The sequence below is a fragment of the Crocuta crocuta genome, unplaced genomic scaffold (genome assembly GCF_008692635.1).
Source record: "Crocuta crocuta isolate KB4526 unplaced genomic scaffold, BGI_CrCroc_1.0 scaffold96, whole genome shotgun sequence".
Classification (NCBI taxonomy): Eukaryota; Metazoa; Chordata; class Mammalia; order Carnivora; family Hyaenidae; genus Crocuta; species Crocuta crocuta.
The window spans coordinates 8,656,151-8,671,904 of record NW_027531522.1 but is presented as its reverse complement, the minus strand read 5'-3'; the positions used below and the strand labels follow the sequence as shown (position 1 = coordinate 8,671,904).

General features: G+C 44.5%; 1 long non-coding RNA gene across 2 annotated transcripts; it reads left to right on the top strand.

Annotated features, from left to right (window-relative positions):
• Window positions 1-5,727: 5,727 nt before the first annotated feature.
• LOC144238626 (uncharacterized) lies at window positions 5,728-12,543 on the top strand. 2 transcript variants are annotated; one of them, XR_013337171.1, is made up of 5 exons: window positions 5,728-5,904; window positions 9,608-9,692; window positions 10,424-10,625; window positions 11,385-11,587; window positions 12,275-12,543. It is a non-coding gene; the product is annotated as an uncharacterized LOC144238626 (long non-coding RNA). The 2 variants fall into 2 exon arrangements; XR_013337172.1 differs by lacking the exon at window positions 10,424-10,625.
• Window positions 12,544-15,754: the final 3,211 nt, after the last annotated feature.

Here is a 15,754-nt window from a genome sequence, read left to right as displayed (position 1 = left end):
TGTTTCCAGGTTTCTAAAAAAGAATGAAGGCCTATAAAAGTCTAGCCGGTAAAATTACCTGGAGTTTTTAGTAAATGTGGATCCAGGGACAGGTACATCGAGTCCCCACTACCAGGGTCTGACCCTGGTCTGCACTGTCCACCCCTTGTTCACCCTCTTCCCCAGAGCGAGCTTCTCAGAAGCCAAGGTCAACCCAGAGCACAAACACAGTCTTATTTTCCAAATGGTTTCAAAGGTGCTGTAAAATATTTCAAATGCGAAACACTGATTTTACAGTTAAATTAAAAGTGAAAAGGAGAACTTACCTTTTTACTTTGCTAGATAGAGTCACAAAGCCATCTTGCAGACTTTTGCATGTTTCCGCCAGCTGGAGTAACTTCTCATTCAGGTATGTGCTGTTTCATGGAAGAGATTTTAAAAAGATTGCTTTAAAATGAGAGGTACAGGATGATGTTAACAAGACTCAGATTTAATTGATAATGTTTGCCCAAATGAAGTCTGGTTTTCATTCCATTAAAGGAAATTGGTATTTTCACCTCTGACAAGTCTAAATTAAAAAAAAAAAAAAAAGCTCACACTATAAAGTCACATAGAAATGAACTCTCTGTGGAAGACTTCATACATTCAGGTTTTCATACTTTGTGGTTTGGAATTACCACCAACACATTATCGACTAGTTTCAATGACTGTGTAGTACGTAAACATTTTGCAAAGACGTCGTCTCTGGCAGGAAGCATGCAGACACCAGAGATCAGTAGGTCTCTCTAAAAAGAAAGTATAATACTGTGATATAATACTGTTGCTATAGTTTCATGAACTTGGAAAACTGGAGTTGGAAAGAAACCAAATGAAAAACCAAGTGAAGGAAATGGATTATGGGGTCGGGCGGCCTCTTGAGCCTTGAAGACACACCTGTGCTATTTAATCACTCTGGATATCTCTAGTCTGACCCCATACTATTATTGTGATATACACGTGATACAGAAAACAGCCGAAAGCCCTTGGTACCATTGCTGACACAGTAAATACTCAAAACAATATCCACTATCACTTTCCTGAGACTTCAAAAACACGTATATGATTCTGACTTAGTATTAAACATTTATTTATTCATCTGAACACTTCTGCTGAGAACCCAGTATGCGCTGGAGAAACGCACAGGATGCTTAGGTAGATATAACAGACACGGGTCCTTTCCCTGGCGGGATGTGCCATCAGGTCAGGGAGAAAGATATTCATCAAACAAAGAACGACACACACGAATACAGAATGAGGAACCGTGACTGGGATCATTAAAACCGCAGCGGGTGCGATGGTGGAGTGTACCTGGGAGCCCCTCCATCCTGACGGGGCCTCTGAGACAGTGGTGCTTAGGACGAAGATCACAAGCATAATCGCCGTGAGCTGTGGGTGAACTTTGGGAAGTGGAGGGAAGGTTCCAGATGGAGGAAAAAAGCATGTGCAAAGGCCCCAGAATGGAGGGGGGCAGCCCCGAGTGTTTGAGGAACTGAAAGAAGGCAGGTGGGGCTCACGACAGAAAGGGGAAAGGATGTTTGGAGGAGCAAGCACGGCCCGAGCACGCAGGCCCGCAGAGCCGTGTAGAGAATCTATCCGAATGACAAGGGGACCAGGAGAGTAAGGTGACCCTCATGTATGTTTTAAGAGCTTTGCTTTGCTGAGAAATGAAACGAGGGGTGGCACAGCTGCCGAACAGGGGGGCAGGTCAGGAGAGAGAGGAGGTCGGTTTGTGTCACTAGTCAGGACACCATGGACTGTGATGTGATGACAGCGCGCCCAGCTCCCCATAACAAGGTCTGTCCTCGCTCGCTCGCATGCCCGCCGGGTGGGCGGCTACCCCGGGCAGCTGTGCTCCCTGCGATGCGGGGACCCAGACGGCTCCGGATCCGTGGCCCCTTCATTTCCACAACCCGCTTCCGCAGCTGCCGTGGCAGGAGAAGAAAGCGCCGGCAAGTCCCACCCCGCACGTGCACGCGTTAGCCCAGCCCGGCCCGGCCTGATGGCAAGCGGGAGTCACACACTGTCAGACTTGGGATCTAATCTGCAGGTGAGACGGACAGGGCTTCAGAATACACTGGATACGGGAAGCGAGGGGAGCAGGAGGCGTGGAGGTTAACCACACACAAGGCAGCCTCATCATTAATTCTCTGATACTGTGCAGAAACGCTTTCTAAAAACACTGTCCACACAGCATACAGAGGCTGGCAGAATCCCTTTATCCTGATCCAATTCTTCCTCCCCTCCCCCACTGCCTTCCTCCTCCCTCCTCTGCCTCCACGCCCGACCTTCTGTGCTTTCCAAGTGTATCATCGTACCTTCCAAGGATTTGTTTATTTCGAACTTGCTGTGTCTTTTACTCAGGCAGCACCACTAATGAAGCGAATTACCAAGCCAACAGTGCTCTGCATTAGGATGGCTTTGCGATATTGAATTGTGAAACTGTGACCAGCAGGCACCAATGGGGTTGAGCATCCTCCAATGTTCCTTAAATTGGAGAGGATCTTTGTTAATAAAAAGTCAGAACAGTGCTGCCCAACTGAAATCACAAACAGACCCACGGAAAGCAAATGAGATTATCTGGTATAGAGTGAAGACGAGAGCAGGAAATCAGAGGAAAAACACATGGTCTGCGGTTTGGGTACGGCCATCCTTTACGGTTTCCTTTTTGGAAAGCTTTACTCAATAAGGTAGTTACAGGGATGCTACAGAGGGAATGTTTGTGTCCCCCAAGAATTCATATGTAGAAATTCTGACCCTTTGGCAGGTGGGGAAGTCATGGGGGGGCTTCATGAATGCAATCAGTGGCCTTATAAAATCAGTCTGAACATGCACCCCAATGTGTATAGCAGCACTATCGACAATAGCCAAAGTATGGAAAGAGCCCAAATGTCCATCGACAGATGAATGTATAAAGAAGATGTGGTGTATATATACAATGGAGTATTACTTGGCAATCAAAAAGAATGAAATCTTGCCATACCCAACTACATGGATGGAACTAGAGAGTAGTATGCTCAGTGACATTAGTCAGAGAAAGGCAAATATCATATGACTTCACTCATATGCTCAATTTAAGATACAAAACAGATGAACATAACGGAAGGGAAGCAAAAATAATATAAAAACAGTGAGGGGGCAGGTTCTGCGCTGACAGCTCAGAGCCTGGAGCCTGTCTTCGGATTCTGTGTCTCCCTCTCTCTCTGACCCTCCCCTGCTCACGCTCTCTCTCTCTCTGACTCTTTCAAAAGTAAATAAAAAAAAACATTAAAAACATTTTTTTAAATAGGGAGGAGGATAAAACATAAGAGACTCTTAAAGACAGAGAACAGACAGAGGGTTACTAGAGGGAGAGGGTAGGCTAAATGGGTGAGGGGCACTAAGGAATCTACTCCTGAAATCATTGTTGCACTATGTGCTAGTTAACTTGGATGTAAATTAATAAATAAGCTATTAATAAAATTAATTAAAATTTGTACAAATTCCCATTAAAGAGAATACATAAAAATAAATAAAATCAGCCAGAGATGCCCAGTCCCCTTCTGCCATGTGAGGTTACAGTGACAGAAAGGCTGTCTATCAGGAAATGAGCCCTCCCCAGATCTGAAGGTGCCACAATCTTGGACTTGCAGTCTCCAAAACAGAAAAAGGCATTTCGGTTGCTTATAATCCACTTAATCTATAGTATTCCATTATAGCAGCCTCAATGGACTAAGACAAAGGCTTACATGGGTGTGTATAAAAACAGACAGAAGTTGGGGCCTCTGGGTGGCTCAGTCAGTTAAGCGTCCAACTGCAGCCCAGGTCATGATCTCACAGTCTGTGAGTTCAAGCCTTATGTCAGGCTCTGTGCTGACAACCCAGAGCATAGAATCTGCTTTAGATCTGTGTCTCCCTCTCTCTCTGCCCCTCTCTTGCTCGCACTCTGTCTCACTGTCAAAAATAAACATTAAAAAAATTTTTTTGAACCCACCCAGAAGTCACTAAATACAAGTCAGCTTTGTATGCTTCTAAATGCATCATTGTATTCCTTCCTCAAACCAGTCACAGTTATGAACACAGGGGTCAGAAACTTCTCCGGCTCCTAGAAGCCGCTTCACCATGAGAGGAACAGAAAGGGAAGTCCCTGGAGTTCTCTTTGCTCTGTTTTTTTCCTGTCCCCCTCTCATTCAGAGACTTCAAAAGTTTTCTTCCTTTTCATCTAATGTCCTTAAAACCTGCCGAGGAAGATATTAAGATACTCACGGGCAGAATCTGTAACCTTCACACATTTGTCTAGCTGAGTCATCTGACTGGTATAGCCCTTTTGCTGCCCTCTAGAGAAGTCTCGTCGTTCATGGTAGTTTCAACTGTGTTTGTTATTCAAGATAGAAACACAAATTAACAATAGAACAGCCACGTTTTGAAATGCTTGAACACCTGAGACCCTAAGAGACATCAGGACTCCTGGGAGACGTGGTGAGCATTAGGTCTTCCGGGGAGAAGGTGCGATCATCTGGTTAGGCTAGCCCGTCAGACTGGCCGAATAAGTAGGAGTTAGATGTGCCTTGCATCTGAGCTCCTTAGAAGAACCACGAAGGAGTTACTTGCTCTTGGAAGAGGAAAAGAAGAAACCTTCACAGTTCTGATCTGAGAGAAGAACTTCTACAGTTCATGACCTGCAGACAGGCCGTATCTGAGAAGCTGGCCCCCAGCGCCACCGAAAACCTCTGAGTCCTCTCTAACTTCTGGATTTGGGGATATCTCTCAGGCAAGTCAAAAGAGAAAAGGTGATCAAGGTACAAGTGGGAATTCTAAAGACCCGGAGTCACAGCCAACCTGGTGGAACAAGACATCGCCACAAGACAAGTGGGGCTGATATGTAACCCAGAAGGGATTCCCGGGGATCAGGCTCAACGGCCCATCTGGAAGTAGCAGCTGTCAAGGAGAACTGGAAAAAGGAAGCTACAGAGGTGAAGCACATCACAGGCTGCTGTGGGGGCGCTCCCATGCGGGCAGAAGTCCGGGACATCAATGGAATGGGGCCCCCTAAACCAAACTCCAGTTTGTAGTCTGAGCATTTGAGTCTAGGGAGGGAAAAAGCACAGGAGTCAGAGGGCTGCCAGATAAGCTCCAAAAACCAAAGCCAGGCTTTTCTCGGGCTCCCAATAAGAATTCTATTTCTGGGGGTACCTGGGTGGCTTAGTCAGTTAAGCGCCCGACTTTCGCTTGGGTCATGATCTCGCGGTTCGTGGGTTCGAGCCCCGCGTCGGGCTCTGTGCTGACTGCCAGCTCAGAGCCTGGAGCCTGTTTCAGTCTGTGACTCCCTCTCTCTCTGACCCTCCCCTGCTCACGCTGTCTCTCTCTCTCTCTCCTAGAAATAATTAAAAAAAAAAAAAAAGAATTCTATTTCTGTCGACTCTGAGACTTGTTTTTAAATTTCAATTTTATTTCAATTTTCTGGTGAAGGCTCTTCTAACATCCTTCTTACCATAATTAGGTAAAGACGGGATGAGGCGACATAGGATCTCCTGAGCGACACAGCTTGCCCCCAAGACAAGTCACAGAAGAGACATGGGCCATCCTCTTAGAGATGCACTAGAACTTGGACCAAGTCAGCGCTTGCAGCCTCCCAGACCAGAGAGCAGAGATGGTTCTAACAACCCCACCAATGCCTCTTTAATCACCCCCATTGTGAGATCACAATCTCTGCTCATGAGCCACCGTGCAAGACTGCCTACCTGCTCATTTGTGACATTGGTGGCATCTTTACAGCACTCTCAGTTACCTGCTCCCTTAGCACTCTGCCACTTCCGTCCTGCAAAGCTGCAGTAATGGAGGAAGACAGCCCCTGGCGTGCTACACCGCTGCACCTGACCCCTGAGGACTGCAGGGAGAAAAATCATACAGGTACGTGATTGGTGCCTTGATGAATGTGTAGTGTCTGATTCGTTCGGCCTTTTGTCCACCTTGACGATTCTGTTACATGTCGCCAGCTATCTTCTCTTCCCATTCTCCTCAATGGCCACCTACCCATTCACGGTTCTCTGCCCTCTGACCTTCTCCCTTAGTCATGACTCCTACCTCAGAGAAAAATGTCACTGCCATGTGTCAACTGATCTTTAGGGATCAGACATCCTTATTCTCCTTCTTAGAAGAAAGTCTTTCTGTTCCACAAAAGGGTAATCCACCTGCCGTCCCATCCCTCCCCGTCCCCCCTGAGATCGGGACCCAACTCCTTCAGTTTGCTCTCCACTGAACCTTCACCCTTTCCCTCCCACTTCCCCCTCCTCTTCCTCAGGCTCAGCTCTCCACCATCTCAAGGTCAAAACCAAACCAAACGCATTCTGCTATTCTTCACCTACTGCCTTGCCTCTCCTTCAAATTGCACCCCACTTCGTTCACTTTTCTTTTCCCACAAATCCATGAAACCACTCTGGGAAAGCACCACCAGAGCCGGGGTTATTTTAGTCCGACTTTACATCCCANCTCCGAGTCACCGTGATGTTGGCCTGTGTGCTGCTGGGTCACCAGCGGCCCCCACCCCCACCCCCCCCCCCCGCACTCGGCTCCTGTCACAGTCCTTTCTCCCTGTTCTTCAGGGTTCTTCTTGTTCTGACTGTTACTTTTATATAACTGGCTGGTCTTCACTGACAGCTTTCCCCAGGACTCCCTCCGGATCGCCCTGTCTTTCAGCCCACCTGTTTTCTCCAAACATCTCAACCAATCTCGCTTCCCCTCTGCTCCATCCTCACCGCCCCTGGGGGGCTGTTGCGCATACACACTTGATCCTGTCACTTCCCTGTGCAAAGTCCATCCGGGAACCCCCTCCATTCCCCTCAGGACATGCTCCACACTCCTTGACTAGACGCACAGAGCCACCTAGGATGCGGCCCCGAAGACGCCGGGCTCATCTTTGGCTGACAGTTTGCCAACTACTAAATGGCATAAATTCTCCATTCCATGCAAATCTCACATTATGGATTCTGATGGCTTTTATTATTTAATTAGGGAATTTGTTTGGTTCTGGCAACCCAGACTTCAGGCACATCTTCAATCACTTCAGTGTGTCAGGGGAAAAAAACTCTTTAATAAGAATTGGAGGTGGAAACATACACAAAAACAAGCATGTCCGCCAGCACTATCTGTGCAGCTGAGGTGCCTTTCAGAAATTTTGTCTTTTTAAGTCAGCCTTGAGTCGAGAGTGATCACCTTACAAAACCACCTGGCAAAATTTCACAGAATAGTAGGAAGCTTAAGGACCACACAGCTCCTGCCAGGGGATAAAAATTAAGCTTCCGATGATGCAAAAAAAAACTCTTAAAAAAAAAAGAAGTGATTCAATCCCTACAAAATAACGTCACTGGTACTCGGTGGGCATCCACTGGGATCTTTTTTTTTTTTTAATTTATTTCTGAGAGAGAGAGAGAGAGAGAGACAGCATGAGCAGGGGAGGGTCAGAGAGAGAAGGATACACAGAATCTGAAGCAGGCTCCAGGCTCTGAGCTGTCAGCACAGAGCCCGATGCGGGACTCGAACCCACGAACTGTGAGATCATGACCTGGGCCGAAGTCAGATGATTAACTGACTGAGCCACCCAGGCGCCCCCCACTGGGATCTTGAAAACACAGAGTTTACATCACCTTCTGAGCATGACTTGCAATTAATGCCATCATGACATTGTCTCCCCGACAAGTAAAACATCCCAAGGAATAATCTGCCTGTAGGTGACTAAGGAACTTCGGGAACATGCAAATTCTATGTACAGTGGCCAGAAAGGGGACAAAACTGGAGGGTGCGTCTAAATGAAAACCTTAAAACCTGATCAATTTTACTCTCTCTGAAGAAAGAATGTTTTAACAGAAGGAGAATGCAGCCTAAAATGGAAAGAGCCCCACAAATGGAAAGTTTTCCATTTACTTCTCATGCTCCCAGCTCCTAGGAAGAGGAGCTGATAAGCCAGGAGCACCTCCTGACCACCAGTGGAACCTCCCCCCACCCCCATAGAGACATACAAGAGGTGACGGTCACCATCTGTGCCCTGACTTCATTGTCATCAAGCACTTGTGGGGATGAGCACTGGGTATTATATGGAAACCAACTTGACAATAAACTATTTGTAAAAAAAAAAAAAAAAAAAAAGGTTCTAATTATAATGTGACCCCCTCACCTTGGTTTCCCTGAGAGATAAAGGCCAAGTACCGAGTCCAATGCATACCTTGATTATTCTATTCTATTCTATTCTATTCTATTCTATTCTATTCTATTCTACTCCTATTCTAGCAGTTTGGTTAACACAAGTCTACCTTTAAATACCAATCACACAAAGGAACTGACAAAACCAAGGCTTGGTGCCTTGCAGAGAGGAGGGGCAGACCCTGGGCTGCCTCTTTGTTCACCCGTTCACCATGGATCAATGGAGCCCATAGCCTGGGCCACTGGGAACGGTGGCTATTGGAGATAAGACAGTGGACAGGACCGCGTCCTTGCTGCCTTGGAGCCAAGAGTCTGGTGAGGAGGATGGACAGGTAAACGCACACTTATCATGCTGACTTTGCAGAATGAGTGCTGGCTATTTTCTGTAGTCCTATTAATTTCAAGGAACCATGAATCTGTGTTTTGACGGATGTCATTTAATTCAAAACAACAGTAAGTGCATTTAAAACGACCACACAGGGGTGCCTGGGTGGCTGAGATGGTTAAGTGTCCGACTTTCGCTTAGGTCATGATCTCGCGGTTCGTGGGTTCGAGCCCCGCGTCGGGGTCTGTGCTGACTGCCAGCTCAGAGCCTGGAGCCTGTTTCAGTCTGTGACTCCCTCTCTCTCTGACCCTCCCCTGCTCACGCTCTCTCTCTCTCTCCTAGAAATAAAACATTAAAAAAATAAAATAAAATATAAAATAAAAAATAAATAAAACGACCACACAGAGCTTCACTCTTTTACACATGAACACTGCAGCCAACTGAAATCACAGACGTCTCTGCAAAAAAGAAAAACAAACAAAAAAAAAAACAAAAAAACCAAACCTCTTGCTAACTTGGTTTCACCTTAATGTTTGCCTGTCTTTGGTTACCCCTGACAGAGATTAATTGGGTAGCTCTCTCCCACTAAATCAGTAGCCATAATGTATTTGGGCCCCCTATCACTGTTGAAAGATAGCTTTCAAAAATGCAAAATCATAAATCTCATACAGATATAAAATGAACACGTGTAAAAGATTTTATTCTATTCATAAGGAGAGGTTCGGTTCAAAGGAGAATCCACAGTATGGACACATCTACAGACCAGGAATAGTGAGACGAATGTGCAAATAAGGGCAAAACTGGTGGAGAGGGGTGGGGAAAGCCACTGGACCTCTACCAGGCAGGACATCATATGCCTGTTGCTGAGTTAACTACAACTTCCGGAGTTGTTAAACTGCTCCCGAAGGATCGGGACCAGATAACTCAGAGGTGCGTGATCCGAACAATGCAAACTTAACCAACAAAGCACTGAATTTTCCCTCGACCATTTACGGTATCACTGCTCATCACTGCAAGGTGGAAGGAAAGATCCATAGTAATGAATCTCATAGACTCGCACTTCTGGTAAATTTCACCCCTTTCGCCCCACAGCTTGCCCTGAAGGGAAGAGGCAGGCCGGGCGCAGGTGCGCAGGTGCGCAGGTGTGAGTCCTACTGGGCAGACTGGAAGCACTAACGTGAGTACCCCTTACCCTGATGCCTCCTCCTAGTAAGTTTTCATCCACTTATCCTTGACCCCATAGGCTCCTTATAAATCCCCCATTCTCCTATTGACCTCAGGGTTGAGCCCAATCTGTCTCCCCTAAACACCCCACAGCAGGGACCCCCATACCTAACTGGCGGAACTGAATAGTCTGCTTTACCGCTTTAACAAGCATCATGAATAATTTTTTCTTTAACAGAGCTATTTTGCAATTCTATAAATTGCAGCTGGCTGACAGCAACGCAAAATAATTCTTGTCGATGGGCATACAAATGAATTATGTCCAGTGGAGAGACAACTCTCCCCCACACCAGGAAAATTAGGTTTGCCTCCCTTTGAACATTCATCTCAATATTCTTGATCTATAAATCTGTCTGTTCCTTTGAACTGGTTGTAACACCTTACCAGTCTCTTTACGGATGAGTTCAACGAAGTCTCTCAAAGGTGTTTGTTGTCCTATCTATATGAAAGGCATGATTTTACCTTTTTAACAAAATTATATTCTAATGCTCTGACTGAGAGTGTTGAAGATATTATGGAATTGAATAAAGAGATCACCCTGACCAAGAAGATAAACTCTGGCGGCAAACCGACCATGGTTCTGAGCCACTGCACGCTAGATGCTTAGCCCCCAAGAAAGTTATTTAACCCCTCTGTACTTTCAGCTTCGAGTGCAAAATGGGGATAATATTATCTCTTTGACAGATTTGATGCAGTTTGTAAGAGACAACGCAGGAACGCACTCAGCACAGTGGCTGGAACTGAGAGCTCACTTAAGCAGGACTCAGCAGAAGCGCTCCGGGGGCTGTCAGTTTTGAGGGTGCCCCTTACAGTAACACTCCTCAAACTGCAATGTGCCTAGGAATCACCTGGGAGATTAACTAAAATGCAGATTCTGAGTCAGGAGGTCTGGGATTGGGCCTAATAGCTTGCATTTCTCTTTTTTTAAGTGTGTTTATTTTGAGAGAGAGCATGGGGGCGAAAGGGGCAGAGAGGGAGGGAGAGAGAGAATCCCAAGCAGGTTCTGTGCTGTCAGTGAGGAGCCCAATTTGGGGCTTGATCCCACAACCCGTGAGATCATGACCTGAACAGCCGGATGCTTAATGCTGAGCCACCCAGCCCCACCCCCCGATATTCTGCATTTCTACCAAGCCCCCAGGGGATGCCAATCCTACTGAACTGAGCATCACATTTTGAGTGACAAAGTCTTAATTTTTTAAGACTCTTTTTTTAATTACTTTTTAACGTATTTAACTATTTATGAGAGAGAGAAGGAAAGCGGAGAATGGCAGAAAGAGAGGGAGACACAGAATCCAAAGCAGGCTCCACACTCTGAGTTGTCAGCACAGAGCCTGATGTGGCGCTTGAACCCACAAACTGTGAGATCATGACGCGAGCTGAAGTCAGGCACTTAACTGACTGAGCCACCCAGGTGCCCCAACAAAGTCTTAATCTTAATCAATGATCAAGTTCTTCTACCCTGATCGTTTTCTAGAATAGACTTTCAAAAATAGCCTAGAATAAGACTTTCAAAAAACGTAGGACAGTCTTAGAGCCAGATGCATTCATGGGGGAAAATGATGAAATAATTTGAAAAATTACAAGAGTAAAATGAGCCACGTGACCGTGTCACTAACAAGAGTTTGTTGCTGTTTTAAATTTTCAGATGAAGAGCTCAACAAAGGAAATACTGTAAGAGGAGATGTATGGTACTGAGAATATTTAACATAAGTGTTTTCCTGAGTCAAGACATAGCCCTCAGCCTCCCGGGAGCTCTGCTAGAGAGACCACTCAACTAATACCTCCATGCAGCTCCATCCGCCCATCAAACGCAACCCTCCGATGGGGACCATTCCAGCAAACTGGATGGTAGGTGAAGCATATGGCCTTTTCTGAGAAAAGGCCAATGGACATGAGTTGCAAATGTCTCTAAAATGGCATTTAAAATCCATGCTTAAGTGTCCATATTAGCTATGCAATCTCAATCAAAGCTCCTCATCTCAACTGAAAAATAAACAAATTTCTCTGTCAACTAAATATTTCCTCAATAAAACTTGGAGAAGTGAATAGTAAGATAAAAATTTTAATGGGAAAATAACTTTTATCTACATTCCATGCTGAGCCTCTAGTGGTCTTTGAGGTAGCCCAGGGTCACCAGATGACATTTAACCATTTAACAAACTGAGTGGCTCAGTCAGTTAAGTGTCCGATTTCAGCTCAGGTAATGATCTCGCGTGGTTCGTGAGTTCGAGCCCCATGCTGGGCTCTGTGCTGACAGCTTGGAGCCTGGAGCCTGGAGTCCCAGAATCTGGGACTTCAGATTCTGTGTCCCCCTCTCTCTCTGCCCCTCCCCTGCTTGCACTCTGTCTCTCTCTCTCTCAAAAAAAAAAAAAAAAAAAAAAAGAAATGTTAAAAAAAAGAATTAAAAACTATGTAAATAATTAAACCATAACTACGGTTTTAAAATAATCTCAGTCATGAAAGAGTAAAATCTGCCTTATAACCTATAGGTCCATGGCTCACTTTTATAAAATCATATTTCATATTCATTTTCAGGGAAGCATAAGAGTCAAACACTGGGAATCTCATGAAGACGATTTCATGGACTCTTCTTTAAAAAAACAAAATGAACAAAGCTGGTGCAAAGGCTCTTGATCATACGAGCAAGGAGGAATTTACTCAATACAAACGGCTGTGGGGACTGGGGACCACTGTGGAGGAGCTGCCTAAACAAGCTTGAAGCTCCAGGGAAAAAATATGCTATGAGAGCATAAACACCCCAAAAGCTAGGCACTAAACACATCTGAGCAGGGAGCAAAAGCCAATTTTACTGGTTTAACATTCAAAAATAGTGGATGGTGGGGCACCTGGGTGGCTCAGTCGGCTAAGCGTCTGACTCTTGGTTTTGGCTCAGGTCATGGTCTCGCAGCTTCCTGGGTTCAAGCCCCACATCTGGATCTGCACTCGCAGCACGGAGCGCGGTTAGGATTCTCTCCCTGTCTCCCTCTCTCTCTGCCCCTCCCCTACTTAGGCTGTCTCTGTCTCTCTCAAAATAAATAAAGTAAAAAAAAAAAAAAAAAGTAGTAGATGGTGATATATCTTATAAAAGTTATGTGAGTTTACTTGTGGAATTAAGGTTAGTGTCACCATAACAAAAATCAGTGCAAAATACATCTTCTAGAAATCATGTCCAAACATTTGGGAGTATCTTAGATATGAAATGAAATGGCAATAAGGATGTGTCGTAAGAAAATAAAAGTAGCCAATAGAATACTTCATCTTACTGCGGCAATTTTCTAAATGTGAAATGAGGCAAAGGGTACATTATTCTGTCACAGAATAATGATGATTTTCAAAATCCTGAAATTACTTCATTCAGTTTAGCAGGAAGTACACAGAACCTCCCTATCAATCAAGAATTTTTGTGTGACTCGTGTGTTGTAAGACGATGATGAAAAACGATAAACTAGAATTGGTTCAAAAAGTAACTTCTGGAATTTGCCCTTGATTCACCATTAATATGTCTCTACATCTGCCTTTGACATGACTGTGTCTTCATCTCTCAGAGGCCCCTTTTAATAAATCAGAACAAATGCATGAATGGGTAAATGATAACTAAAACTGAGGTACCGTAAGATTATAACTCATGGATGGGAATAAAAATGGATTCTGGACCCATTCAGAGTGAAAAGTAAGAGAAAATTCTAGGAAAAAAAAATTAACAGGAAGAATTAGAACCGAAAGGATATCCTGATTCACCCCCAGCTAATTATAAGATTTAATTACCCAGAAGAACCTAGTGTCTGTTCATTTTATTTGAGACTTTACTGTATTGAAAATGATGGTGTCCAATTGTTCTTATTAATACTGAATGAAAGCGTAAGAATATTGGCTAACTGAATTTACTGAGCTTAGGTAAACTGTAATTAGGAAGCGTTAGGAGAGTATCCTGAGACCTATCCATCTCAAAATGGACCGGTATAATTACAGATGAAATTCAACAAGGAAACAGCACAACATAATAATCCCTGAAAAGATGAAACACAATTACTGGAATGTGCTGTTGGGTTCTGCGCAGTGCAGTCGATCACGTCTCCTTCCATGCAACTTCAGAGCAATAACCCTACTCAACAAACCTCAGCTTCTGATTACATTAAAATCTATTAATCTCCTATCTGACATTCGCAATCTGCCGCCTGATCAAATGTCCTGCTGTTATCTCACTTAAAATCTGGAATAATCTGAATCTAGTTCAATCAGAGCTCCCGTGTCTGGGTATGGATTCTGGGAGGGAGTGGATGTTGACTTTTCGCTTTGCTGTCTTGCGCGTGAGCCTGGCCGACCTCACGGGCTCTGTCTCCATTTGTGACAGGACCTCTCTCCCTGGGCTTAGCTTCTCTCTGGAGGCCATCTCCTCTTGCTTGTTGACTAGGTCTTAGTCCCGTTTTCTACTCGTCTGGAAAACTAGACTCTACGAACAGGATCATACACAGTAATGAGTTCTAATGAGTTTTTGACGTACTGCACTTCAGAGTAAACGTATTTGTGTTTAAAAAATGCTTTTAAGGATGTTTTCTTCTGTCCCTAAGCCCAACCCCATTTGCAAAGAGAGCCCCTCTCTGGTCTCGGCTGAGTACTGCGATCACTTTGAGCCTCTGGCTCAGGGAAATTAGTAATCCAATCAAAGGTTCTAAAGTAGGGGTTGAGACTCTGAAGCAGCCCCCAGTGTTGGACAAAGATGGAGCTCAAGCCATACCATGGGAGTCCCCATTCCCACGTCCAGTGTCTGACAAGGCCACACACACAGGGATGACCCTGAGGGGGGACCAATGTGCTATGAATCCCCAATGTGAGCCTCAGGGCTCCATCCACAGCTCTACCAAAATGGCTGCATCAGTTCGAAATTGCATGTTCCCAATACACAGGCCTTTTAGATACTTCGTCTATAAGAACTTCCCAGGAATCAGTGTGTAATCTACGTACGTGCAGATTAACATAACAGAATCGAGGAGAAGTTCAGATAAAGGCACATGCAGTGCTAGCGTTTTGTTATCTAACATACCTCTTTTTTCAATTCTATAAAAAATGGAATCTGTTCTGTCTATTCTATCCACTGAATGCATTTTTTTAAAATTCAAGAAATACAATATTCAGAATGATTGCTTTTATTACAGCTATGGGTTTTTCCCTAGGCAATGAATGATTCCATCTAATTCAACTGCTTATTATCTTTTTTTCTCAACTCCTGTATTTCTTTCCCAGTAATAACATATATTTTCTCAAGTTTTAAAATCTCTTTATTAGACACAATTGAATGTAATTTGGGATTTACAAGTCTTATCACATTCTGATTCTGCCTGAGCAGTTCTGAACACAAGAAGTACAGACTGCATGTATTTCTTCAGAGTACCTCTAACTTTGTGCTTGAGATATGTGAAGTAAAAACTGTGGTTCTTTGACATCTTTTCCATCTAGTCACTGCTGCTGCATCTGGAAAACACCAGAAGCCTTCCTTGTCCAATGCCCCACTCTGAGACTTCTCACTTACGGGGTTGTTTGAAACGGGCCATTTTGCCGAGGGGGCTAGCCACAGGGCTAAAACTAAGGAGAACCAATACTTTTGGATTCAATGATTCACTCATTCATAAACTTAAGTTCAGGAGCTATCACTTACATATGATCATTTTGTTCACGGGTGTGAGAGCTAGACTGTGGGGCCTTAAGGAAATCGAGATATAGTATATCCACTGTATTATTTTAGTTGACCAACCCGATACCTCAATTTACCATTTACCAAGCATTTTCACTTAATACTCGGAATAATCCTGTGAAGTGAGTATTTCTATCACCACTCTCCTATACCAAATCTAATTTATTGCTGCTAATCTTAATATGTTCTACTCACTTACCTAGTATCTTCCCTGCAACCCTTCTTTCATTGTATGGAAACTTCTCTCCTATACACACACCCACCTTCATTTCTCTCCCTGCCCAACTCATGCCCCCCAAAACATTCTGAATTCCCTTACCTCTCTC